This window comes from Phasianus colchicus, chromosome 2, assembly GCF_987193195.1.
Source record: "Phasianus colchicus chromosome 2, bPhaCol1.hap1.1, whole genome shotgun sequence".
Lineage (NCBI taxonomy): Eukaryota > Metazoa > Chordata > Aves > Galliformes > Phasianidae > Phasianus > Phasianus colchicus.
The window spans coordinates 103,522,214-103,548,424 of NC_143437.1; the positions used below are offsets into that span (position 1 = coordinate 103,522,214).

A 26,211-nucleotide genomic window follows, 5' to 3' on the forward strand; every position below is an offset into this window, starting at 1 on the left:
CAAACTACTGTCAGAAAATCCAGAAAGCATTTCTGTGTTGCACAATCCAGTTGGCTCTGTCTAGGTGATGTTTCTCCTCTGAGACTGCTGTCATACAGTGGGTAATTTGTGGGCTGCACCTAGGGACTGGCGAGCAGTTGTTAGAGGCCACGTTTCACATCCAGACACCTGTAAAATTATGCAGAAATGGTCTTGGGATCCTAGAAGGTTTATTTGACTATGCTTTGCATGAAAGTGATGTTCTGAAGCATTTCCATTGTATCTGTAACTAACAGCCACGGTCACGATTTTGAACATGACAACAACAGAAAAGGCTCACCAAATATGTGGCTACTACTGTTAAAAAATAAAATAACGATCTTCCTTTTAGTGCTGGGAAAGTTGAGGTTTAAAAACGTGGTTGTGAAATTGGCCACCATTTTGTGTGTCTAGATTCTCCTTGTCCAACACGTGGAGAGATTTAGGCATCTTGGAATGAGATGTAAATAGCCAGCATGCATAGCAAGATAAATAATTATAGTATTAAATGCAACATTAAACATAGCATTAAGTCTCCTTTTCTGTTTTCTCGCCAGTCCAAAGCTCCGGGGATTCACATCTATCCATTCCTTAACCCTTTTTTAGGACCTCCATCCAGAGGCAGGTTCCTTGCTCCTCTGATTAAAAATCTGCATTGGCACACCATTTTTTTTTTTCCTTATTGGTAAAAGTCATGCAGACAGTTGCAGTGAAAAAGCTGGCAGACGGTTTGATGGGTGAGCGCCCAGTTCATAAGTGTAGACGTTCAGGTAAAACTGAGAGGCAGCTGTGGAATTTGGGAGCTCAGGAAAGTTCGGTGAAATGGCACCTGTCAGGGCTGTGCTGGTGCTGCAGCTGGAGGCCCGAGAGTCTCCTTTCTTCTTAGTCAAAGCACTAAAAAAAAAAGCAGTGGAAGTCAAGGAGAACTCGTGGAAAAGATGGATGAGCGAGGTGCCTTTGCTGCTGTGCCAGTGCATGCGAAGAGGAGCTCTGGGGGATGCAGGCGAGGCTGGAAGGCCCTCGAGTCCCCCGCTCCTGGGGCGTGTTGCCAGGGTGCCAGATCAGCCCCGTAAATGTTTTTCATGATCTGTAGCGGTGTTTTCCCTAGGCTCATATGTTTTCCCTTTTGTATGGGGCTCTGCTTCCTTGCCCGAGGAACAGTTGCAGACATCTATTTCCCTCATCCTTTCTGAGCCCTTTTCTAAGCTTCCTTCCCTCCACAAGTCTTTGATATATTCCCTTCCCTTCCTGATCTGAGGACTGGTAAGCACAGCAGGTGAGGAGTGTTAGCGCTGCATCTGCTGCTAATTGGGCTCACAGGCTCATTCAGATAGCGCTGGCAAGTGCAGCACCGAGTTAATCAGGAGCCGAGGTTTGTAGGAGAATGTTCATATTATGTAGGGTAAGCAGAGATTTGCATGTCAGCTTTGAAAACCGGGGCTTACTGAAACGAGACTGGCTGCTGCTTTCTGTTGTTGGCCTCCCTGTGGCCCCGGTCACCTGAGGCGCCTTGGGCCTGTGCTCCCATTTATCTGTGCAGCAGGCTTGGGGCATGGCTGCCGGCCCCGGCTGGGAGATGGTGACCAGGATGTGGTGAGGTAGGTTGTCACACAGCACGTTGTGTTCAGCAGCAGTGCTGGCTAGAGCAGATTCCTGGCTTCCCAGCCTTCTTTGCTTATCAAGACCTTGTGCTGCCACAGACTTTTCCAGCCACCTCTCTTCTCCTTTGCTTTTGCTTTTGCTGTTCTTACTGGTTGAGATTGGATCGCTGAAGTGATCCAATGCGGCGTTATCCCCTTGTCTCTGAAAAGCACAACAAAAAACTTGCTTTTAACATCTTTCTGCTCAGCAGGTTGGTTTACAGCACGGTGCCTGCGGGCTGCCAGGGCCGTGCAGGTGTGGAGGCAGTGCATGGCAAGTGGAGGGAAGGCAAGAACTCCTTAGGCCAGCTTTGCTTTTGAAGCCAAGGTATCCACTATCTACAGCTTCAGTGCTTTTGCCTAAGGTCATGCAAGAATGCTTGGCAGAGCAAAGAACTGAAGTGTGTCTCTCCAGATCTGGGTTACCACTTTAACCCCAGGACTGTTTTTCTTCCAGCTCTTGAAAATGGTCTGAAGCTCCCATGAGGTACTTTGTGAGAGCTTTTTACGCAAAGATTTTGCTCTAAAAAAGGACGACTGTTTGCTTTGCAAGGAGAAGCTCTTGTTCCTCTTTCCTTTCTGATGTATCCCTTCTGTTCTTGGCTTGCTAACTTGATGATATCACTCCCCATGCATTGGGCAAAAGCTGTTTTCCCTCTATTCAAAGAGCTAGGAGGAGCAGCTGCTGCACTGACTTCAATCTCTAGCTCTTTCTGTGCTCCTATGGCATGCCAGTGGGAGCTAGGATGAAGGTATGTGGAGAATGCTAACAAAAAAGCAAATTTGCTGCGTCATTCTTGAGTCTCCCAAGCCAAGGAGTGTTTCACTGGTGTTTATTCAGGAGGAATCCGGAGTTTGTGCAACATTTCCTGAGAACTGCTGACAGCTGAGTATGGAGCGCTCCCAGGCTCTTTGTCAGCCACCTGTGTCAGAGACGAAGTCTTTACTACCTGATGACTTTGCTGTTACATGAAGCAGGACATGATTTCTTAGTGCGTTATGCCTCCTGCCACGCTCTGAAAAAAATGAGCCATTCATTTCCTGTCCCTCGTTTACAGGTAGGTCCTTCAGTCAGGTCCTTTGACCCTTCTTCTTCTAGAAGACTGTCATCTGTTTGGTGTGTGGAGACACTTAAACGTGCTCCTTCTTTTTATATCCTTTTCCAGTGATGATATCTCATTCTTTTTAAAAACAGTAATTGCTTCTGCACTCTTCACTGCTCAGTTGTGCGGGAGCCTGGGTACATTATCCCATGCATACATCTAGTATTCACTCCAGCAGTCTTCTGTAATTGACAATTAATTTGAGAATCTTTCTCTATGCTGTTCTTTCACCTTGAGTGCTGGGCGTCCTGGATCTCTGCCACCTCATATTTCTTGGATAAAGTCACTGTGGCTTCTTGTCTTACAATGTCTGACTCTGAGCCAGGGCGACTTGTTGGGGGGGGAGGGAGGGAAGCTAAACACAGCATGTATTGCAGATTTGTTTGAAAAAGCAGAATAGTTGGAGAACAGTTTGTGTAAAACAAAGAGAAAGTCAGAAATGTTGATCTATCCATAAAAATTCCAGGAGAGCTTAGTTACCAAATAATGCAATTAGTCAATCCCTTTGTCATAACCATTGCAGTCTTCATTCTTTCATTCTGTGAAGAAAGGATGCGATATATAAATCATTTTCTGGGATGCCTTATGTCCATCCCATTCAAATGTATAAAATTCCATTCTAGTGGTGCTTTGATTTCTAACCTTTAAAAGTTATGAGCTGTGACAGAGGAAATTATAAACTCCCATTTGTTTTCTGTGCTTGTGTGGGGAAATTCTGTCTCAGTCCAAGCGCCATGAAGCCTACAGTGCCTTAAACTGATTTATGGAGCCTTTTCCTTGATTTGCTTGCAGCTGGTATGTGTAAGTCCAAATTCAGTTACCACACCTGCAGTAAATCAGTGATATATAAATGTTTCCTAACTTGGGAGAAAATCCATTAGTGGTTGAATTAAACCTTTAAAATACTCTTAGTTCCCAAGTGTTAGACTACTGTAACTTTTATGTGTGATTTTAACACATTCTGAGGTGTTAGGCTAACTACAAAGAGCCACTGAGCATGTAGGTGACAGTTGTTAATGTATTTTAAGAACAGTTTGCCTCTAATAAAAAGGGCTCTATCATGTAAATGTTGGTGTATCAACTCTAATGAGGGGTTATAAAGAGGGAAGAAGTCAGCAACTAGATATGTTCTGTTGTTTTCTTAACTAAGAGACTGTCACTGCCTTTGTAATACCATTTGGGTTGTATTTTCATGAGGGACAAGAAGCTTTTAAGGATGGTAGGAGAAATGAGCCTGTATTTGTTAATAAACGTTCCCCTCCTTCATCTTCCTCTTCTTCCTGTGCAGTCCAGGAGATCTGATCTGGGACTGTAGTATGACCCACTCACTCAATTCATTTACCCGGCCGCACATGGTGAGAATGCTGCAATCCAAATCACTGAGTGCTTGAGCTATATTGCTCAGCAGAAGGGGCTGGGGACCCAGCAGTGGAATGCACTGGCTTTTTGCAGTGGTAAATTGGGCTGGGCGCGTGGTACCCCATTAGATCTGCCATCTAAGCTGCTGCTTTGAGCGTTTCCATTGAGCTATGATGAGCCAGAGTTCAACTAGTTCAAGCATATAAGTCTTCAGTAAGCCACATTGCAGGCATGCTGTTGGCCATAGGGGTAGTGCTTGCACGAACCAGGAGGCAGTGGCATAGTTTGGAGGTCCATCTTACAGTTTTGTCTTCCTTCCACTCCTGTAATTCCCTCTCTTTCTTCCCTCATGCACCTCCCAAGATCCATTTCAGCCAGTGGATCTGCGCGGTAGGAAGAAGTAAACAAGTTGCATCGCTACACTGAATTGCTTTCTCTCCCCTTTCCTCCTCAAAAGCACAGAAGGGAATAGCGAAGGAAGATTAGTTGTGTCAGAGCTCCATCCTGGTGCTGCTGCCACGCCGTGTATTGCTCACAGCCGAGCGTGTGTGCTTTGTCTGGGATAAATAACACTGAAACTCTGTCTCAATTTTCTCTGCAGTTTCTCCCACTTGCGTTCATTTTAAAATTTCATTTCTCACTCTCATTACTATGAGGCCTGCCGTTCAGTGCCCAAGGGAATCAGGTAAAACATTTTTATTTACTTTTGGTTTGGTCTGGTTCTACTTTTAACTTCGTCTCTTCTTTCAGTTTTTGCGTTTTGTTTTGTTTCGCAGTGATTTTGGGGGGGACGAGGAGGGTCTGACATTTATACCACGCGTGAGAATCCTTCAAATGTAAATCTGTGTCCTTCAGTGTTAGATTTCTGGCTAATTCTTTCCCTGTAAGGTCATCTTGTTTTGCTCTTGCTGTCTATGATCTCAAAACCATGGAGTGCAGCAAGGAAACTTCTGAAATCTGGATGGGATTATTTAGAGTACTATTAGACGGTGGATTATTTGGCTGTTCATGGGCACTAGTCAAACCACACTTTTGCAATCCAGAAGTGTTGGCAGCAACGATGCTTAAATACATCCACTTTTTTTTTTTTTTTTTTTTCTTCCTGTGTATTCCTTCTCCCTGCAGCCAAAGCAGACTGCCTTTTCAGTTGTGCTGATGCTGTAGTTTGAGGGACATGCCATGAACCAGATTATCTAGTGCTCTGGGCTAAAAATAATCCTTCAATATAGCAAGAGTGGAGGAGGGTTTTTCTTACCTGGCTCAGTTCGCTGCTTTCCAGGATGACCCCACGGGTGGTTTCAGCAGCTCAACCCAAGGGACAGAATGATGATGTGCAAGGATGGGAACAACAGAGGTTGAGGAGAGGTAGGAACTCTGTAAACAGAATTTCTCCCAGAAAATTTTAGCTCCCAAGTGGGTAAATGGGTTCTTATGCATCTTGCTGCAGTGTTTTTCAGATGTTGTAGCCATAAAGGCAGGGACATGTCCCATTCAGCTGCTGTTGATCTGAGCATAGTAACCTTTGTAGAAGGGCAGAGCAATAATGTATTAAACCACAGCTACTAAATCTGCAAGAGCACTTCTGTCAAAACACCCAAATATAAAAGGTAATGTGAGCTTCACCTTCTGCAGTGTTACTCAGAAGGGACATCAGATAAAATATGGAATATATACGGTGGCTTCCAGATCAGTGGCTTCTGGGTGAGGATGGTGAGTAAGCATCTCCTTCCCAACATGACAGATGTGTGAAGATGAGGAGGGATGTACAGAAGAGTCTCAGGAGACCAAGACGCTCAGAGTGTCTGTAATGGGAGAAGCATGAGCAAACCCAGTGTGTGGGTCAGCAGACCACTAGACTTTAGGCTAAACACTCTTAAAGGGGAAAGTTCAATCAGCTTTCACTCCAAAGAGCATTATCAGTATATAACACTAATCCTATGTAACGGCACTCCAGCCTGACACAGGTACCGTGAAGTAGATTTTGTTGACCAGTTTAGCAAACATATTAAGATGCTGTCAAAGTAGGCAGGTCAGAGTGCTTCCTTAAATCATGCTGCTCTTCTGACTTGGTGATGTAGCTTTTCTGCAGCCAGTTACCAATAGTTGACATTCAGTGAACTCTGTACTATGAAAACTACCTCCCAGTTATTTTTGATCCTGGTAGTGTTTGGGTTTAGCATTTAGGTTTTTTTTAGGGGGGGGGAGGTTGTTTTTTTTTTGTGTGTGTGTGTGATCATCATACTTTGAACTTGCAAGTGCTCTGCTCAGTCAGATGAGTGCTCGTGCCTCTGTGCACTGTGTCAGATCTGTTCTAGGGGCCGGTGTAGCACGCACTCAAATAGTAAGAGGTCAGATTGCAGCTCTTCCAGCCTCTGCAGTATCATTTTGTTTTAATTTTAAAGCACATGGTAGAGGCAGGAGGGAATTCATTTTAAAATATTCACAGATACTCAGATGCACGGTAGGGTTGCATGGAGATTTCCTTATCTTTCCCTTTTGAAGGAAAGATAGAGAATTTTGCAAGTCACTCAAATCCTCACTCAGGAAACAGTGGATTTATTATGGCTGGAGACATCCTGCTGTTTGGGTTTCTGGGAAGGAGAGGGCCCAATGTTCCTATTCATGCACAACAGTCCTTTTTCCTTTTTTTCCTTTTTTATCCTTTTTTCTCCCTTTTATATTGCATTACCATGCTCTTGCCCCCCACCCTCCCCAGCTGAGCGTGGCTCTCCAGCTCTGCATATTGTGCTGCTTTTCCCCTGCTGTGCCACTCTCTTGTGTGCAGTGGCAGCAGCAAAGTAAAATCGACTGAAACGCTGATCTCCGAAGCACTGGCACACAGTGCTTTAGAGATTAGGATTTTAGTGCATTATACTCAGCTGCTAGCAGAGCAGAGCAGTGTGACAAGGAAACACAATGCAGGAGCCAGGGGTTCTGACTTGGAGCTTTAGCCCTGCTCCCTGTGGGCAAAGCACTTCGCACTTCTCCTTTTTGGTGAGCGTATGTATGGAGAGGCTGGGGCTTGCTGAGCAGATGAAGAGGGATATCCGGGGGCATGTTGAGAGCCTTTTCATCTAAATCACATATATTATTAAGAAAAAAAGTCTTGCGAAGAAAAAAAGTTTTTATGGCAAGATTTTTCTGCGCTATTCTTATATGCACATCCTCGTTTTTTCTTTCCCTTTGCTATATTTAGCTTTTTTTATTTTCCCAGAAGCTAAGAAAGATGGATTTTTGCTCTTGCTCCCATAGACCTGCAGTCAGAATTTGCTGCCATAGCAGTTTGCTTTGGGTTCCGCTCTCTTCTTTGAGGTTCTGGGATGATGCAGGGATGCTGTAGATGGGCAGTAACGGAAAGTGGGAGCCTGGCTGGGTTTGTCTGGGCACCTGCAGCGTGTTATTGGAGCCTGTGGACAGGATGGTCAGTATGTGTGCCCACAGCCAGTTCTCTAAGGTGCCTTCAGAGAAGACAGTGCTAATTAGTGCCCTCATCTAGTGTCAGCTCTTCATTGAGTTGGAAAGGATCATTACTTAATGACATAAAGTCATTTTAATAACTTGGCAATCTCTGATATCCTTATCAAATATCAGATAATCTCAATTTTTTTGGTACTTTTTCCATTGGCTTAAGGCCACTTAGTAGTAAAAGTGTTAATATTTATATAACTGCATTTAAACCCTATTTAAAAGTGCTTCTGTTCTTTATTCAGAAGGGAAGGAAAATAATACCAGGTACCAGAATAAATTCTCTCTTCCGGAACAATGAAATATTTCTCTGGCACAGGCTGAGGTTTGTGCTGCATGCAGATGTCGGCGAGCATCTGTCTCTCTCATGGTCTTTTTCTGTTCAGCAGCTCATTCTGCTCCTTTCTCTCTGCATCCCCTTTCTCCTCCTTCTCAGCACCACACTTGGTTCCTCTTCTCTCTCAGTTTTGTTGTATAACTTTGCCGATGGGCATCAATTTCCCCCCCAGCTTTCTGTTGCTTTCCAGAGTGCCATTTCTCCCCTCTTGTATTCCGGTTTTACTCTTTGGCCTTGACCTGACCTTCAAGCCAAGTTGTCTCTTTCAAGAATGGCTGCTTCTCAAACCTGACTGTTTAGCATTGTTATTTTTCTGACCTTCCTTTCTGAAGTTGTTCTCTGATCATGGTTATATTCTGTGCTACAGAGTTCTTTCCTGCATAGTCTGGTAATACACATCACTTGCATCTCCTGCTGTTTTTCTCCTTTTTAGTTCACCCCTTTGCAGTCATCCTGGATTTACCACCTTTTCATCATAGAGTGGCTTGGGTTTGAAGGGATCCCAAGTATCAAGCTCCAACTCCCTGCTGCATGCAGGGCCACCAACTTCCACATTTAATAGCAGACCAGGCTGCCCAATGCCCCATCCAACTTGGCCTTGAACACCTCCAAGGACAGAGCATCCACAGCCTCTCTGGGCAGCCTGTCCCAGCACCTCACCACTCCTTGGTAAAGAACTTCCCCCTGATGCCCATTTTCCTTTCCTACTGCCCTATAGCTGAAGCCATGAGGCATAAATCAGAGATTCCCTCACTATTTTCCTGCTTTTCGAGGTCTTGGTAGCTACTTCTATCAACAAATTGACTTTCTCAAGCCAATGCCTTGAGCCATCTCTAACCTCTTGAGGATTTGCTGTCCTGTTCACCTCACCAACCACTTCAGAGAGGGCTTTGCTCATCTGAATTTCATCTCAACTCCTTCCCACCTTTCCTAATTTTTCATCCTTTATTTTCTCTGCTTTGGAGTTTGTCGCCTTCCCGTTAATGTCATTTTCCAACTGTAGTCTTCTGGCTGTGTATCCCATGTAGTCTGGTCGCTTTGCAGCACCCCACAGGTGGCCATTGGTATTTCTGTCCTTTCTCCCTTTCAAGCACAAGAAGTCAGCACTCACCATGCTTGCTTTGGGCACACGTTAAGGCACAGCAGGGAATAAAAAATGAGAGTCCTTGAGCTCAAGTCCTCCTTACCATAAGCTGGAGCACACACCTGTGTACTTTGTTCACTTAGCAGGAGTTGCATATGCATGAACCATCGTATGCCCCATCTGTGTGGCTACATGTGTCCCCTCTGTAATAACTTGGAAGTCTGTGAGCCCACTCTTGAAGTGTGGTCGCTCTCTGGTTCCTGTGCTTGGTTCTCTTTTGTCCCCCTGCTGAATTCATCTCTCTCCAAAGAGATGCTGTAAGAGTGGTGTGGAAGGGGAGGGAAGCAAGGCAAGGGAGGGGAAAATATCAGACGCGTTAAAGAAGCAGAGAGGTCAAGAAAAGTAGGGCTGAATTACAGCCTTTCAGGTGTGGCCAGGAAAAGCATACCTGAGACTGGGATTGCTGCTTCTCCAGAGGGAAAACTCAGGCCACAGAGCTTCCAGCACATGCTTTAACTTGTTTAAAAAAAAAAAAAAAAAAAAGATAATTCATCTGCATATGGCAGAACTGCATATATAATAGAATTACAAAATAGAAAATACGTGACTTTTTTTTTTCTGCAATCTGATATATTGTCTTATGCAGGACCATTGCTATCGGAGAAATCATTGTGCTAAGTCAGCTATATTTTTGACCATAACATGATACATGCTAACTCTGGTTTTGTCTTGCATCACAGGGAGAGAATATATAAGCAGGTCCCCAGGTTTTCTTCTTCTTTTTTTTTTTTTTTTTTGTGCCTCATTCAAGCTATAAATATAAAATAAAGACATCAAGCTCAGCACCTCATGGGGGGAGCACCAGCAGTGAACCCCCAACACAGGCACTAAAATACCATAAAGTGTATTTGAGTCACTGTGCAGCGCGTTTGTGCCTTCAGCAGATGACTGTGACTGACGACATGCATACAGCATTGCCTGTGAGCAGCCTCCTGCCCTGCGGTGCTCATCCTGACCAGGGACTTCTCCTTCTGCAGGACAGGAGAAAGGCAGGACTGGTCATTCTGTTAATGTAGGTACTTCAGGGACATGTCAAAAAGTAGCTGGCACAGTAGATGGGCCAAGTAACAATTGCTGCTGACTAGCTCTGTCTCAGTATTTATTTCCCAAGGAGGAGTTTTAGGGCTGAAGATGCCTTAGGAAGGGCACAGCTGGGCACAGCTGGAGCTTGCTCCATGCCAGTGACTGCCAGGATAGCTGAGGGTGATGCAGCCCCTGACTTCAGGCCAGCTCAGGAGTGGCTTAGCAATACCAGCAAAGTCTAGTGGCCTCAAATCCTGTGAGTGTGGGAATAATCTGCGCTTTGACGCTGGTTCTGTGCCAGTTAGGTTGTGCTTCTGCAGGGAGCGGTCACCATATGGCTGCAGTGCAGCTGCACAGCCTGTAAGCCCTCTGCTATTTGCACATGCCCAGGGCATGGTTTTGCAGGGCTCTGACTGTGTGGGAATGAGGAAGGAGGGGTGGTTGGGTTGTGCAAAGCCAACAGGTCTGCCCCTGCACAACACTGGTTATGCACGTGTAACAATGATTTATTTGTGCCTGCTTCCTTGGGCAGGCAGAAATTGAGGTTACATTTCAAGGTATAACTCTGGGAAGGGGCAAGATGAAAGCGAAACAAGAAAAAAATTCCAGACCTTAAAAATAATTAGGGGATTAGAAAATGATGCGAGGCTTTTCAAGAGGCCAACTTGTATACAAGTAAAAATCAGCCCGTGGCTGCTGTGCTGCAATGCAGAGGCCAGAGCTGCTGGGGCACTTGTAATGTGCTGCTGTGCCTCTGCACCTTGTGGATAGGTGCTGAGATTCAGTGCAAGGAGGCTGCTTCCAGAGGAAGGTCTGTGATGGCATTAGGTGATGCGCCTGGATTGTGTTTCCTAGGCTGTGTTGGACACACACCAGTGGTACCCAGTAGGAATACAGCCACCTAATAGGAGATCTCTGCCTTCTCATGATCGATTCAAGATGAATCAATAACTGCTTTAATTAATTTTTTTAGTTATACGTGTCATAAGCGTGTGCTTATATGGAAGTTGTGCTCTACCAAGAAAATTGTAGAGATGATTTTTCTCCTACATCTGAAACAGCACATTAAGCTGCATGCGATTTTAGAAAATCCCAGGAGCATCAATGCCAGAGGAAGGCATCCCTTATTTATTACACCATCTTTACATGATTTAGCCATGGGATGTGATGATGGCAGCGCTGATCCTCGTGGTTCACCCGTGTATTGATGCTTCAGGTGTGTGATACGGGGGTTTTGCACTTGCCAGAGGTTGAACAGAGGCCTCCAGAAGGGGCTGTGTCACTGTGAGCAGTGAACACAAACCTATTAAGCAATGAAACGTGAGATTAGCGATCAGATAACGGCGTGCTGCTAATTTGGGCACAAGTGAGACGGGGGGGTCAGGAGTGCAGGTTGTAAGGAGATTCCGGTGACTAAGCAAGGAGGTAATGCTCAGCAGCATAGGTGCTTTAATTCTCATACAAAATATGTGCAAAAGAAAGCACAAAATCATACATTTTTGTGACTGCTTTAGACAAACCACGGTCTCCAGATACAGCCCGACAGGAGCCAAGTCCAGGTGACATAGATGGGGTCAGCTCTGCTCCTAATTTCATTTTTCCTTTGCGGTTTCTGAGAGATGGATATATATATATATATATTTTTTAATGGAATTATTATTATTATTTTTAGTATTTCTGTACAGACACTGCATTGGCATTGATTCACTGAGTTTATTTGTCAGCAATAAAATGAATGAAATTCTAGAGGTACAATTTCAGCCAGCTGCTGCTGTTTACTAGCAAGACTACCAGTGACCCTTAGCATCTATAAATACATCGCAGGGAATTAAAAGCAGCAGCCTCTCCAGTCATTTTTCTCTTACTCATGTTTCCCAGGCTTTTTTTTTTTTTTCTGTCTTTTTACATAGTTTTTTTTTATTATTTTTTTTTCATTTCTCACCATTTCATCTCCACGGCTTCAGGTACAGGCAAACATTAAGAGGAAGATTTAATTCCTAGTGAACGGTAGACTCGGTCATTTGTTAAAGGACTCATCAAGCCATTAGAGCATGTGAAGGTTTTCCTCCAGTCTGTGCTGTGCTGACTTTCAGTAATGGCCTTCTTAAAGTGAAAATTTAGATCTCTAAGCGTTATTTCTTAGCTCCTCGGTCTTATTAAAGGGAAAGTTGTTTGCAGTCATTAATTAGTTACGATTCAGACTTCCAAAAAGCTTGAGGTAATAAAGAGGCGCTGCAGTTTCTAATCCCCTTTTTCAGGTGGCTTTTCATTCCTTTTCACTGATTTTGGAGGCCTGACATGGACCAGTAGGTCTTTTTTTTTCCCAGTCACAAGTCATGAAAAGAGCCACTGTTGTTGCTCTACACTCTGAGCCAATATGAAAGGATTTGCTCCTCTGTACCCAGAAAAATTCCCCCAGTCCCGATGACGCCAAGCATCTCTGCCTGCAAGATTATTCCTTCCCCTTGGACTAAAATGGCACAGTATTGCCACCCCACATCCCTGTTTCATCAGGCCTTTCTAGCTTTTGTTTGAGGTTTTGGTTCAGCGCGATGCTCAGCTTTCCTACCTGCTGCTGCGGTGTGCAGAGCTCTTGCTGCAGGCAGGCAGGTTACAAATTTGACTTCCTTGCCGTAGAGCATGCCTCAAGAAATGGGTGAGGATACAGCCGATAGCACTGGGTTGAGTAAAATCACTGACAAAAAGGCACTCTGGGTGCTATTCATCTAAACCAGCCTGTGGTGCTTGCCCTGGGCTGGAGGGGATGGCTCACACCTCCCAGCAGAGCTGTGCAGCACCAGCCAACCTCTGCCAACCTTTGCCTTCTATAGGGTGTAGTTTGTCAGCATTTATAGGGGCTGCAGGCTCTTTCTCAGTGCTGGATGTCTGAGAAGAGGAGGGAGTTATTGCAGAGCATCTCTGGTTTTAATGCAACCAACCCCAAACCAAACATTATCTTATAAAAATAAAACCTTTTTTTTTTTTTCATTGTTATTTTATATTTCATCTTTGGTTCTGTTTCTTATATTCAGTTTTATTTTGGTCAGCCACCAATATTCTTTCTAAGCCCATTTCTTTGTCCAGCCCCAGCTGCTCCAGGATTTGAAATAAACTTACAAGGACAGCATTTGTCCCAGCTCAGAATGACTCAGAGCAACACGCAGGAGTATGTGAACAAGATTTGAGATTCGGGCAGTGGAAATTTGTCTTCACCAAATTACATTTCTCATTTTCCAGCCAAATGTTTTTATAGTGTTTGCTCTGAACCTTGCTACAGGGAAATTCTTCCAGCTGCAGCCTTCCTTTCACTGAAGCGAGCATCTTCTGCTATCTAGAAATAGCGACGGGACATCTGAAGTCATCTGAGGACAGTCTGCTCTCATAGAATCGTTAAGGTTGGAAAAGACCACTAAGATCCATTCAACCCATCAGCGCTCCTAAGCATCCGCACTGCTTCATGAAATTGTTGAATTTGGAGATACAACTTATATATGTAATACAAAATCTACTCGCACAGTTTTTCAGATGAGAAGTTCTCCATAGTTCTGCCTCTTGCGTCCTAAATCAGAAGTATTTTCTTTCTGAGATCCTGCAGTAAGGACAAAGAGATGTTAGGAAAGTTTTGCAGAGAAGCTTATTATTGTTATTGTATATGTTAAAATAAGAAATTAATTCTAAGCTGTTTTGCCCAAATGGCTGAGCTTTGTCTTTTTACCTGCAATTTAAATAAAAAAAAATCAACATTTGTTGAAGGCAAGGAGGATAATTATATAGTGAGATTGCTGTTGTTCTCTTCTTTTAAAGACAAAGAAAAATCCAGCAGAACAGATGTGAATCTGCAGACCTGTAGTATTTAAAAATAATTGCTGTACTCAGTGATCTACGATATTTTTTCTCTGTAGTTTCAGCATAGCTTTTCCTCTTCATTTCCAGGGCGGCAGGACTCTTTCCATAGGCTTTATCTTAGGTTAGGCCATGTTTCTTTCCTGTGCTTGATTAATCCTCTTTTTGGAAGCGGCATGCTTTTATTCCCTGTGTTGTTATCGCAGCAGGAGGAAGGGGAAATGTGTGATGATTGAAGAATTTTAACGTTTATGTATGCCACACATGAAGTTAGGGATCCCCTGAGATTTGTTTGTGTTCTTGTATATGTGTGGATGAACATCTGTGGAATGACAGCCTAACAACTTCCTTCTGACATTATAAAGGGGCCATAATAGTACTCTGTTTTTTTTTTTAAGTTGCCTTTTTTGTGTTAACTCTTTCATTTCCCTGCTGGTAGCAAACCGTGTTCATCCATCAATAAGGGGGCTGCATCTCCTGGAAGTCAATTAGACCTCAAAACCGAAATTAACACCAGATTGCTAGGCCTTGATCTTCAGGTAACCAGAGTCTAAACGTAGGCTCCTTCCCTATTATTTCCTGTATTACCTTTCTTGCTTAAGCCATGACTTTTTCCTTCCCCTTCTAATCTCCTCCCTGCTCTGAGCATTGTTCTGCAGGAACCAGCAGCAGCTTGTCTAATTGTCAATTATATCCAACAACCTGAAGATGCAAAGGTGAGCACACCTTGCTACTTTTGTCTAATAGGGTACAAGTATGTTTAAAAGAGCTCAGAGATGTTGAAGTTCTTGTGAACTTTTAAGGATTTAAAGCCTGGGAATGTTGGGCTTAGAGGTCACTGCTGGTGAGTCTTGTTCCTGCAGTTTTGCAGGTTTCTGCATTAACTTCCCAATAGGAATAACAAAGACACACACACACAAAACAAAAAAAAAAACAACCCCCAAAACAGTCAACCCAGTAACAAAAAAACACCTCACAATCTATTTTTGAGGGCCTGATCCAAATCCCAAAGCACAAACCTAATCAACTTCGTAATGATTAGAAAGTCTAATGTACTTTCCTGGTAATCTCTGCCTCAAACCCTTAATTTCTGTCTGAGCTATAGCAGATCTTTTTGGACATCAACTTCTCTGATTTACAAATTCTGAGTGATGAAAAATCCCCACCTTCCTTATATTTATTTCCCAGCGGTTAATTACCACATGAAACCAACCAGTCCTTAATTCTCCTTGACCATTTTTGTCTTGCTTTTAATTTTAGTTTCTTCTCGCTGTTGAATCGTTTTCCAACAGATTAAAGAGCTGTCTGTATAGACAGACGGTGATCAACTCCCCGGTTAACTTCTTTGGGATAAGATAGATTGCATTTCTTAAGTCTCTCATTTACAAGGCAAGTATTCTGTATATTTTGCTTTGTGAATACCTTTTGATTTAATTTCCTGTTTTAAAGCAGAGGCACAAGTACCGGCTTTACTAATTCTCTACGCTTTTCCTATTTCCAAAGAGCTGCATTCAACATCATAACTGCAGTGCTGCACAGACACCTAATTCAGTTGGTAATACATGATAACCCCATCTTAGCAGCGGTGTATTGATTTCCATAACCCAATTTCAGGGAATAAATGTTGGCTTCGATATTAGAATTCTCTCACCTCGATAGCTCTGTTCTGTTTAATATTATTATTATAACGATACAAGCTCAAAGGATCTATTTGTTAAAAAAGTTGCTAGAAACTTCGAAAAACACATAATAGCTTCCAAGTAAATAGCTGAATACCCAGAACTCTTATTTCTTGGATTAGGGAGTTCCACTTCTGCATGTGAGAAATCCATGTTTACGTTAAAAAACTTGCCATCATTTTCTGCTTGGGGAATTTGAGACTTGCTAACCAAGTTTAATATGCAGAGCTGAAAATCTGCTTTTAAAAGCCCTGTTTATGCTAAGACACAAGAAATTAGCAATTTTGGCTAAGTAAATGCGTAAGTTCACACGGAAGATACTTCAAAACTTGTGTAAATTGTACAGGTGGCACCAGGTGGGCAGCTCTGAGCATCTTTTGAGGAGCAGTGTGGCTGACCCTGCAGCAGCACGCGGCTGCCCCGCGCATCTCGATGGGGCCGGCAGCGCAGGAACACCACAGCTAATTGAATCTCTGTGGGGAACGGAGGTGGGCAGAATGCTATTAGCAGAGCTGAAATTTGGCCAAGATTCCTAGGGTTAGTGCTGCTGCTCCTGGGATAATTGCCATCAGGCTGAGCGTGGTGTTCGGGATCCATGCTCTATAGCTCATCCGAAGAGTCATAAAACCCGATTCAGCTGTAAGTACACAACGGCAGCCACCTGAGATAAATAACTTCACTTTAATGGCACCTATTTTTCTTTGTAAATGGCTTTAATGTCTGCTGTGCTATACAGAGGCTTTCTGACATTCATTATTAAAACTGTATATAACGTCTTTTAACCAAATACGATCTGAGTAGTGAAATACACAGGAACGTGCAACCCAAGAAGAGCATCTAAGTCTCCAAGACCCTGAGGCACACAGCCACGTCCTCTACTTACCAACTCTTTGGCTTAAAACTGCCACTGGGGATCTACACCTCTTTATTCCTGTCTCTGGGTTAGAAATCAGAAAAGAGCTTCTAACCGTATTCCATCCAGTGTGAGTTTATACCACTATTTGTCCGTGTTACTTTTCAGTATCTCCTGTAAGCTAGATTATTTTCATCTGTCATGAAGGAAAATGCTGCTTTACGTATGGTAATCCTTACCAGATTTATGTCTGCAATGAATGTTTCAAGTAGAGTCTGGAATATGAAGTACTCAACTTGTAATGAAGAATTTGAGTTTTCTTTGCTGTAATAGTGTTGCTATCATGTAATGCTTGTTCTGGCTGCGCTAATCTCCAAAGACTAGCGTTCTGAAGCACTGTATAATTCTGCTTTTTAAGGCCAAATGTCTCCTTGCTGGAGTTCTTAGTTTTCAGATGTGACTTGGTGACTCTAAGGGAGGCAAATGAGCATTTCACACTGAGCTTTACCATAAGACCAGTATATTTTACTCAAAGGCCAACCTTGTTGTGCTGGTCCGTGGGTAAAAGCTGCCTTAGCCAGTCCTGTCCTGAAGCAGAGCCCAGGTTGTGACCTTACCACTTCTAACCTAAAAGTCACAGATCTGAACAGGACCACTGCAGTAATGTCTATTTATCTGACCCTGCAACTGCAGTAAAATAAACCACGTGTTCAGATTTACCCCTGGAAATGTGTGCATCAGAGTATCAAGAGTATAGGATCAATAGTTATCTTTTCTACAATTAACAAAAATGCTGACATCCCACACTTAAGGCTGCATTTCGCTTTGGAATTTGGTTATGAGTGGAGTTTCACTTTTTCCCCCCAGGATTTTGAGTTTGGTTTTTTTTGTTGGCTGCAGAACTTTTAGTATGCGGTTGCACTAGGAGGTTATTTGAGAATACTCCTGGTTTCAGCTGATTTCCTTAGCAAATAATTTTGTGTGCTTCGCTTTGCTCTAGCAATTTCCATAGCCTCTCAGATGAAATACTAAACAGGATCACATAAGCTTTACCCCTCCCCGTAACATTTAGCCTGTCTATTTCATTATAGCAAAATATTGCATTTTACATGCCAAGCCTTAAAACCTTCTTTCTAAAAATGGTAACTGTATTTAATAACTAATTACTCTAATGATCCTACAGAAGTGCTTGAGACCTGTTTTAGTAGTGGTGTCAATTACAACCATCTGCACGATGAATAAAGGAACCGTGGCCCAGCTGTAGAGTTGAAACATGTTGGCATTTTCCTACGGGCAGCCATATGGTACTTAACGAAAGCGAATTGTTCACACTGCAAACAGCTCTGCTCCTGATGAATGATAGCGTTTTGTTCTGGAAAATGGTTCCACAAACACGGGGAGTATTTTTAAATGCTGGAAGTGTGTCTGTAAGTGACAGGCTATAAATGGGAAGGTCTTTGGAAGGAGGAGAGGGGGATGAGAACGGAATTGTTTCTTTTGCCTAGGGGTGTTCTAGCACAGCCTTCCTGTCTCTTAATAGCAGTATCTTTTTTGTGCATACATAGCCCTGAATCTGTAAAATTTATTTATTTTGGTAAGGAAGAAGATAATTAGAAATGTAACTCTCATTTGCCATCAGCATGCCCAAACTTGAAGCTGGTGTGAGCTTTAAAATAGCGAAGCTGAAGCTGTGAAGAATTAATAACTCCTTGCCTCGCGTACGTGCTGACATTCTTTTACACTTGGAAAAGGAGCTCCAGAATTGTAACTGCAGTAAGTATGTGAGCACACAGGTTGGAGGAAGGTCCCGGTTTCCTGGCACTTGGCATTAGTCAGAGAGAAAGGGGCAGATAACAAATCAGCTGTAGATAATGTCCTCCACTGTTTTTTGGTTAGAAACAGAAGCTGTTTTTTTCCTGCACGGGAACATCAAAGACTGGCTCAATGAACTCATCAAGAGATTGATAACTCTTTACCCCCAAGTCATTAGCCCCAAATCGGAACTGAATCAACAATAGGCTGTTGCCATTTCATGGCTGATAGCAACCATTTGGGTAATGAGTTTGGTCTCAGTTCAGTTCCTAGTATCTGTCTAAAAGAAATAACTGCTGCTAATGACCTGAATTGATAATTTTATTAATCTTAGAAATTGACTTTTTCCAGATGGCTTATTACTTCTGTACATGAGATGTAATCAGAAATCTTGCATCATTTGAATTCCTGTTTGGTTGATTAATAAATACCTAATTTGGCTATTTTTGCTATTTTTGTTTAGTCCAGCACGTTCTTTGGAGTTTGAGGATTATTTATGAGTTTTCCTTCTGTGCAGATCTCAATGGGTAGTTCAGCTTTCCTTATGGTGAGCTACTTTCTGCCCTTTGCCAATAGAGGACTGTTTTCATTTGCCAGCAGTCCTGTACATTTGCAAGCACTGGAGCTGCTTAAAAACACTTGATAGATGTTGCAGTAGTTTTACAAAAACAACATAATAAAAAATCTCACCAACCTGTGACATCCACGGTCTCATTACCTGCGCACAGAGCTATTTGCAAATTCACAACAACAGTAGGGCTACAACTCCAGAGCCCCATGCTTTTGGACTGGGAGCATCTGTCACTTGAGCTAAAAGCAAATCTTTCTTAGCTCTCAGCAGTACTGGGTGGATAAGGCTGCTAAGAAACCCAAGGTAATGAAACTATCAGTCCCAGCGCTAATGCCTTCTAACTCAAAATGTAAGAGCACAAGGGGAAGAAAAAAAAAAGCTTCCGTATCAGCTGGGGTATGTTTTCTTACAGCTTCTTTGTGAGATTGTGCTTTTACAAATCATGATGTTACGATATAGGTATTGCTGAAATGCAGGCAAGCCACCAGATTGTGACGGGGTGCAAAAACACCATGATGCCTATGAAACACAGAGGGCTGTGATCTGAGAGGCATTAAGCAGCTAATTACAGCACATTGTGCTCCATAACCTTCTCGATATTTGATCTGTTACAACAGTGCTGTCTGATGCAATAAATTTTCCTCACTTTTAATTAATAGTTGTTCGTCTGTACTGCAATAATTTTAACTAATGTTTGCATTAAAAAGAAAGCACAAGGGGAGGGAGACGTATCTCTAGGCAGGAGTGTAGCAAAAAGAAAAAAGAAGAAAAAAAAAGGGTCTTTTTATCCAGCTGGGAAGCAAATACTGTAATTTGGGAGCAGTGCATTTAGTGTGTGTTTTACGGGAGAAGCCATAGCCTTTCTGTCAAAAACTCACTTTCAGAATCACATCCTGGTGAGACATGCTGCTCCCTAAGCCCTTCAAGTTGCAGTTCTGCATCATCTTTTCTCTGCAGTTCCAGAGGTTCCTGCAGCTCCTGTCTTGACTTTGCAACCTGCCCTCTTTCCTTCTCTATCCTCTCACCCCTCCCTCATTATCAACTAGATCACATACATTATTTTGACTTAAAAAATGCAGAAACAGAGAAGTAGACCCATGTTTTCCAAATGTAGATGCACATTACCTTTACGGCGAGGTCAAGAAGCTTATAAATATTACTTACCCAGTGCATAACATGCTAATCATATTACAGGTTTCCATCATGTTTGCTTCTGCAGGGAATGTGTGAAAAAATCACTAACCATAGATAGTTGCAGTGTGGGCTGCTGGGCCTGCTGGTAGCCTGTGGCAGTTGCTCAAAAGGCAATCTGCAGAAAACAGATTAAAGGGGAATAGAGCAATGCTAAACTTAAGTCAGTGCACTTAAGCAGGATGCGTTGGAGGTATCCCCAGCTCAGGATACTTAACTGAGTCTCAATATTTGGTGTATTTGTTGTCACTGTTGTTCATTCTTCTGCATCCCTGTGACTCAGTACTCAAAATGTATTGGTGAAAGCTGGGATTATTGGTTTGTAGCCCACACGGTCATGGAAAATGAAACCCTGAAAACATTATAAGCATAAGGATATTTGAAATTTATGAATACAGTTTCTGAATCTGAATGGTTAGGTCCCAATGAGTTGGCTCAGTGTAGGCATCCAGTACCATTTAAGATGCCTCAGGGTCTCTCACTGTTCCTACACCTTACCATGCCAGATGATTATGGGGTCTTTTGTAGGTCTGCCCTCCTATTTGGCAGTGCCATGAGGATGGCTTACATATCATGGCACTTCTCAAATGGTGCTAGATGCCTGTATATAGGGAACTGAATCAGCTCTGCATGTTGGAGAGTCGTACAGCCAGTCTCAGCTGTTCCTGTTATATTACACCTAAAGGAAACTTTCTAGTTCTAGGTTAATGTCCACACTAGTAGCTAGATGATTTTAGCCACTAATATGTTCTTAATTTTGGACGATTTCCATTGAGAAGTAGACCAGAGCCATGTCCTTTTCTGAGAGGCTACATTCATACAGTAAAATGAATGGTGAGTACATAGCTTAAGCACTGTCCTATAACCCCCAAGCACTGTTATGTTTCTGGGCATGGTGTCTGCTCATACCACTATCATTTTCCCAACACGTGTAGCTGTGGGATTACCATTGTTCAGGCTGTTCCAGCAGGTAGCATGGATCCAGTTAGTGCCACTTGTCTCAGGACCCGCCAGGATACCTTTCTTCTGTTTGTCGACTAAAAGAAATGAAGAAAGGAAGACCAACAGCATATGTCTGTTCGTCCAGCCTACGTTAGTTTAGCCAGAAGAGAACATGAGCATATGTTAGCAGAATATTCCCTGGATTATTGCATGTGCTTGCAATTTTCTTTTGCTTTTGTCCCCAAATCCTATTACTGGACCATTTTGAGGCAGATTTTGAAGAAGAGAGGAGTCTTTGTAGAAGTCTTGTTGATCTCACTGCTGGCATGTTACGGAGGAAGAAACTGTCATGTGCTGTTACAGAAGGATGTAATGGAATGAGATTCAGCACACTTGGCAGAGAGAAGCTAGTATTTTTACATCATAGGTTCTTCTTTTCTTTGAAAATGCTTCAAGCAGTTGGAGAAAATCCAGTCTTAGTCCATTTATCACAGTGACCAACTGAAGACATGCAACAAAAGTGGTATGAACCATATTTATGTTTCACTTCCATTGCCCACCAAGGCAAAGAAGGCAAGTGTCATCTTCCAGAAGAACAAGAAAGAGGATCTGAGTGGTCAAACACTTGACCAGGTAACACAGAGTTATGGAGTTTCTTTGGAGATCCCCAAAACCTGGACGCAGCCTTCCTAGGTGAGCCTGTGCAGTGGGGTAGGACTCAGGTATCTCCAGAGGGGTCTTCTTCCGGTATCTGTGTCTATGAGACTTCAGCATATAAAATATTTTGAGTTAATCAACCATTACTGTAGGTCATAGATACCATAGGTCATGTCAGTGATGTGGCAGCACATCAATCTTTCTACGTCCTGATGTCTGGAAGTCCTGCAACAGGTCCTACAAAAAGATGCTGTTCTCTTTTTTTTTAATTCCTTCCTGGCATCTGCTGCATGCATCAGGAATTGCAGTGCTTCTCCTTTTCTTTGAAAATGCTTCAAGCAGTTGGAGAAAGTCCAGTTTCCACACTCCACAGCAGTGCTTTAGCATGTAATACAGAGATTGCCTTCATTTAGCAAGGGATGCAAAGAAATGTCTGCACTGAAGTGCTGAAGCAGCGTTGCTCAGTATTTTGGCCTCCAGACGAGGTGTAATCACTGAAAGTTCCTCTTGCCACACGTTCCTCAAAACCAAATTTTGAACAAAATGGAAAAATTGACCCAATGGAAGATACTTTGTTTGGACTTGAACAATTTTTCCACATACTGAAGAAATTCTTTTTCAGATTCAGGGAGAATTACCCACTTTCCTTTAGGAAAATATTTACAGTTGTTGCTTCAGTTTGGGACTCTCTTACGTATTATGGCATTTCAGTTACATTAAATACTAAAAATGATACTGACAGCAGAGCTGAGCCATTGCAGAAAAGGTGGAAAATGAAACCACTTTGAATATAGTTGGTGCTGACTAGTTTTCTACAAGCAGAGTGAAATACAGAAATAAAACAGCTAATAAGTAGTTACAGAATCATGCCTACTGTTGATGACCCCTGTGTGCATGCATATCTCAGAGTATTTAAAAGAGATGTCATTTGTCTTCAGTAAACCTGAGAGTTTGTTCTGGATGCAACAGTATTGTTACTGAAACAGACAACTTTCCATTCATACGAGTTTCTGCTCCGCTTTTTTTTTTTACTTGATTTCAAAAATAACAACTATACCATCTTTGTTTAGACAGGAAATATACAACACTTAGATACTTTCATCACTTAACAGTACTACAAATTATTTCTGGCTTTCAGTTGTTCTCCTTGGAGTGGGACACCAAATAAGCTGTAGGGAGCCTCAGAAGTGATGGAAGTTGGGTTGGTTGGTTTTTTCTTTGTTGTTTTTTTTTTTTTGGAGCATATTGCAGAGAGCTTGTTTTAGTTCAGCAGAATAAACAGATGTGACAGAACTGAGTTTAACACATGGCAGATAGTTGTACTTCTGAATGTTGTACGGGTTTAATCCTTATTCTAGTTTTCTGAGGCATTTGGGAGGTAGGATGATGCTGGCCTAATGGTTGCTCTATGCTCTGGTATAGGTTGGCTCACATCTATTCTTCCTCAGAAGATAGTTGTTTAAGAAAGTCAAGACTTAGGTGTTGTTTGGATAAAACTATCGTGTTATGTGGGTTTGCTCCCATTGGTCTCCAGTACAAAGATGACTACACATATTTTTATGAACAGATAAAAGCTTTTGTTGCAGAGACCAGCAGCACATAGTTGCCATCAAATTTCAGTACTGATACAAGCTGTGGGCTCTGAGGCCGATTTCTTAGATAGCAGTAAGTGTGTCACACCAGCTTTTCATCTTAGCCAGAGCTAAGCTTATCCCTCATGCTGGCAAACCCCACATGTCTTACCTTCCTGAGTATCTTAGAGGAGAGCTGCACAGTGAAGCACTGCACTCAGTTTGCTCTAGAGTACTCCAGGCCCTATTTCCATTATTCCATTATTTCCATTCTTTTGTGAGGAGCGAGTTTTGGAAACTGTGGGTCAGACTCTCCATCCATATAGACACACAGGAGCTCCTTGGGTGCAACAGGACATTTGCCTGATGGCATAGAGGAGTGTGAAGTTTAATTTAGGAAGAAGACAGAGCACCACATTCAAGCAGCTGCTGGGTGAACTGGGCTACCAAAACTGACCACCAGAATATATGCTAAGTTTGGAAAAAGAGAGAATGGTGTTGTGCAAGAGAGTCAGAGAAAGAGAACGCCTTTGCTCTTTAATATTCTTTTTTACTTGTAGAAAGTTGAATAATTTAGTGCACATTTTCTTCCCTTAATCCTACAGCAAATCAGCAAAGCCAGAATTGTGGACTAAGATCTCCCTATTTTAGGTGGTGTGCACACAAAGACCAGCATCCTTGCACACTCCAAGTATCCAGTGTGTAAATAGAAAAGGATGGGTTAGCAGTGGTGAAGGGTGGCACAGAATCACAGGTCATCCCAAGTTGGAAGGGACGCACAAGAATCATTGAATCCAACTCCTGGCTCCACACAGGACGATTCAAAACCCAAACCCTATGGCTGAGAGCGTTTGTTTCCAAATGCTCCCTGAGCTCCAGCAGCTTGGTGCTGTGCTCACTGACCTGGGCAGCCTGTGCCCACCACCCTCTGGTGCAGAACCTTTAACTAACCCCCACCTGACCCTCCCCTGACACAGCTCCATGCCATTCCCTCAGGCCCTGTCGCTGTCACAGAGAGCAGAGCTCAGCACTGCCTTTCCACTCCTTGGGTGCCCCCCAGGGCACAGTTGGCCCTGCTGATTCAGACTCAACTTTTGACATAACACACAGCAAAGCAGTTATTCTGAGGGAAATGTAGGAGCTGGTGCACAGCCCTGCTGAGTGGCTGCATCTTCTGCACCTGGCACCAAATATTCTAAAAGGAGAGAGAGATTTGCTTTGTTCTCTCCTTTTACAAGCTGTTCTGCGAATATTTACAGGGATCACGGGCTACAGCTGAGTGCTGTTGAAGTGTTGTGCGGTGCTGGTGAGGGCTGACATTGCTGATCAAAGGTGAGAGATAGCATGCAGGGAGCACAGTGGGGTTGACAGTCCCAAAGGGGATGGGAAGCAAAGATGTATATGCTGATGCAACAGAGAAGGGAGAGGAGCAGACAATCCAGGAGAATAATCTCAGTAGCAGCCTTCTGAACAGATCACCGGGCTCCTTCCTCGCAGCTCTTGACCTTGATAAGGTTTGAGATTTCCATTGAGGCAGCCCGAGTGGTACAGCTGTGTCTGCAGTGGGAAGGAGACTTTGTGGAGTGCTGTGACTTTCCTAAACGAGCCGGGCTTCATGGGTTTTCATCTCAGCAAACATAGGAAAACTATTTAAAAATGAATGTGCGTACATTAGACCTGTTCCCCAGCCTTTCTCTCTTACCCTAGGTTTCATAAGTACCAACTCAGAAATTACTGCTAAATTACTTTGAAGGGAAGAAAGTAAAAATCACTTTCAGTAGATCGCATGTAGCAGCATCACCTCTACAGCAGTCACACAAAATACATATAATTGACACAGTGCATTGGGACCCATTTCTGATATACCCAGGGAAGGGATGTTGAAATTCACTGGTAGGATAGGGAAAGAGAGACGTGGACTTGCTGTAAGCACAACTACATCCAGATTCCACAGGCCACATCTAACCCTCTTGCTTCACAATTTCCTATAATTCTTGCTATGAAAAAAAGGTTTATTCTTGTGAAAGAATTTCTATGAAAAAAAAAGGTTTACATCAGGTTCACTTTGAGAATTACTGAAGTTTTTTCTTCTGATTTCAAAGAAAATTAATCAAATTGGTTTTTATATTCCTGTGAGAGCTGCAAGGAGGATAAAATTGGATCTGCATTGTATTTTTGCTTCTTTGTTTGCTTTATTAGTTGGCTCTCAGTCTCATAAAAATGTCACACCAGAGTGGCCATTGAAATCTCTGTGTGTCCCTGACATTATGTAGTAATATATGGGAATGTGATGGATACAGCATAAAACTGGATAACGTAATGGTCTTGTGAAGAGGCATGTAGGGATGGTTTGGGGGAAGGCTGTATCTTTGTTTAAAACAGATGTCTTTAAAGGCCTTCAGTGGCAGAAAGTAATAACTAACCCAAACTAGCAACCTCACTGAATGTTGTAAATGCAAATTATCGAAAGGAAAGAAGCTAAATTTTTCATTTTTAATTAGTTGTAAAGCTAAAAGCTGTTATGCAAGTATTGTCACCAAAGTAATTAAACTGGACTTCAAAAAATGAGTCCCATAATGGTTCTGCACATTTGTGTATAGATGGCCTTAATTTCCAAATAAATATAGCCTATCTTAGGTAGCAAAAACCCACTGTTCAAACCAAAGAAACTGCAACCAGCTCAGTTTTGAAATCTGAACATCCAAATAAGTCTATATTTAAGTAATCAGTGTGGGGACTTGTATATACAATAAATAAATAAATAAGTGTGTTTCTATACTAGTTCTAATGTATTAGCTGAAAAAAAAAAGCTGTCTCAGACATTTGCAGTTTGACTCTCTTAGGTAATAGTGTACAGAAACATCTCCTTGGATCTCCTTGTCTTTTTTTTTTTTTTTTTTTGTAATCATCATAACAAAAAGAGGAACAATCAGGCAAAAAAGTTATTAAAAAAATATGAAGATTTTACTTCTTATCTTGTTTTAATCAAATCCCAAATCTTGC

At 42.6% G+C, this 26,211-nt stretch overlaps 1 protein-coding gene across 5 annotated transcripts in view; it reads left to right on the forward strand.

Annotated features, from left to right (window-relative positions):
- KLHL29 (kelch like family member 29) overlaps positions 1-26,211 on the forward strand; it is a 403,358-nt gene that overhangs the window by 99,281 nt on the left and 277,866 nt on the right. The window contains exons 1-2 of one of the 5 annotated variants that reach the window (XM_090136443.1): positions 2,631-2,716; positions 4,722-4,805. The exons of 3 other annotated variants lie outside the window; for them this stretch is intronic. The gene's annotated coding sequence lies outside the window, so the exon portion shown is untranslated. Of the gene's footprint in view, positions 1-2,630; positions 2,717-4,721; positions 4,806-26,211 lie in introns of those variants that run through there. One more of the 5 variants, XM_090136444.1, reaches the window with a different exon arrangement.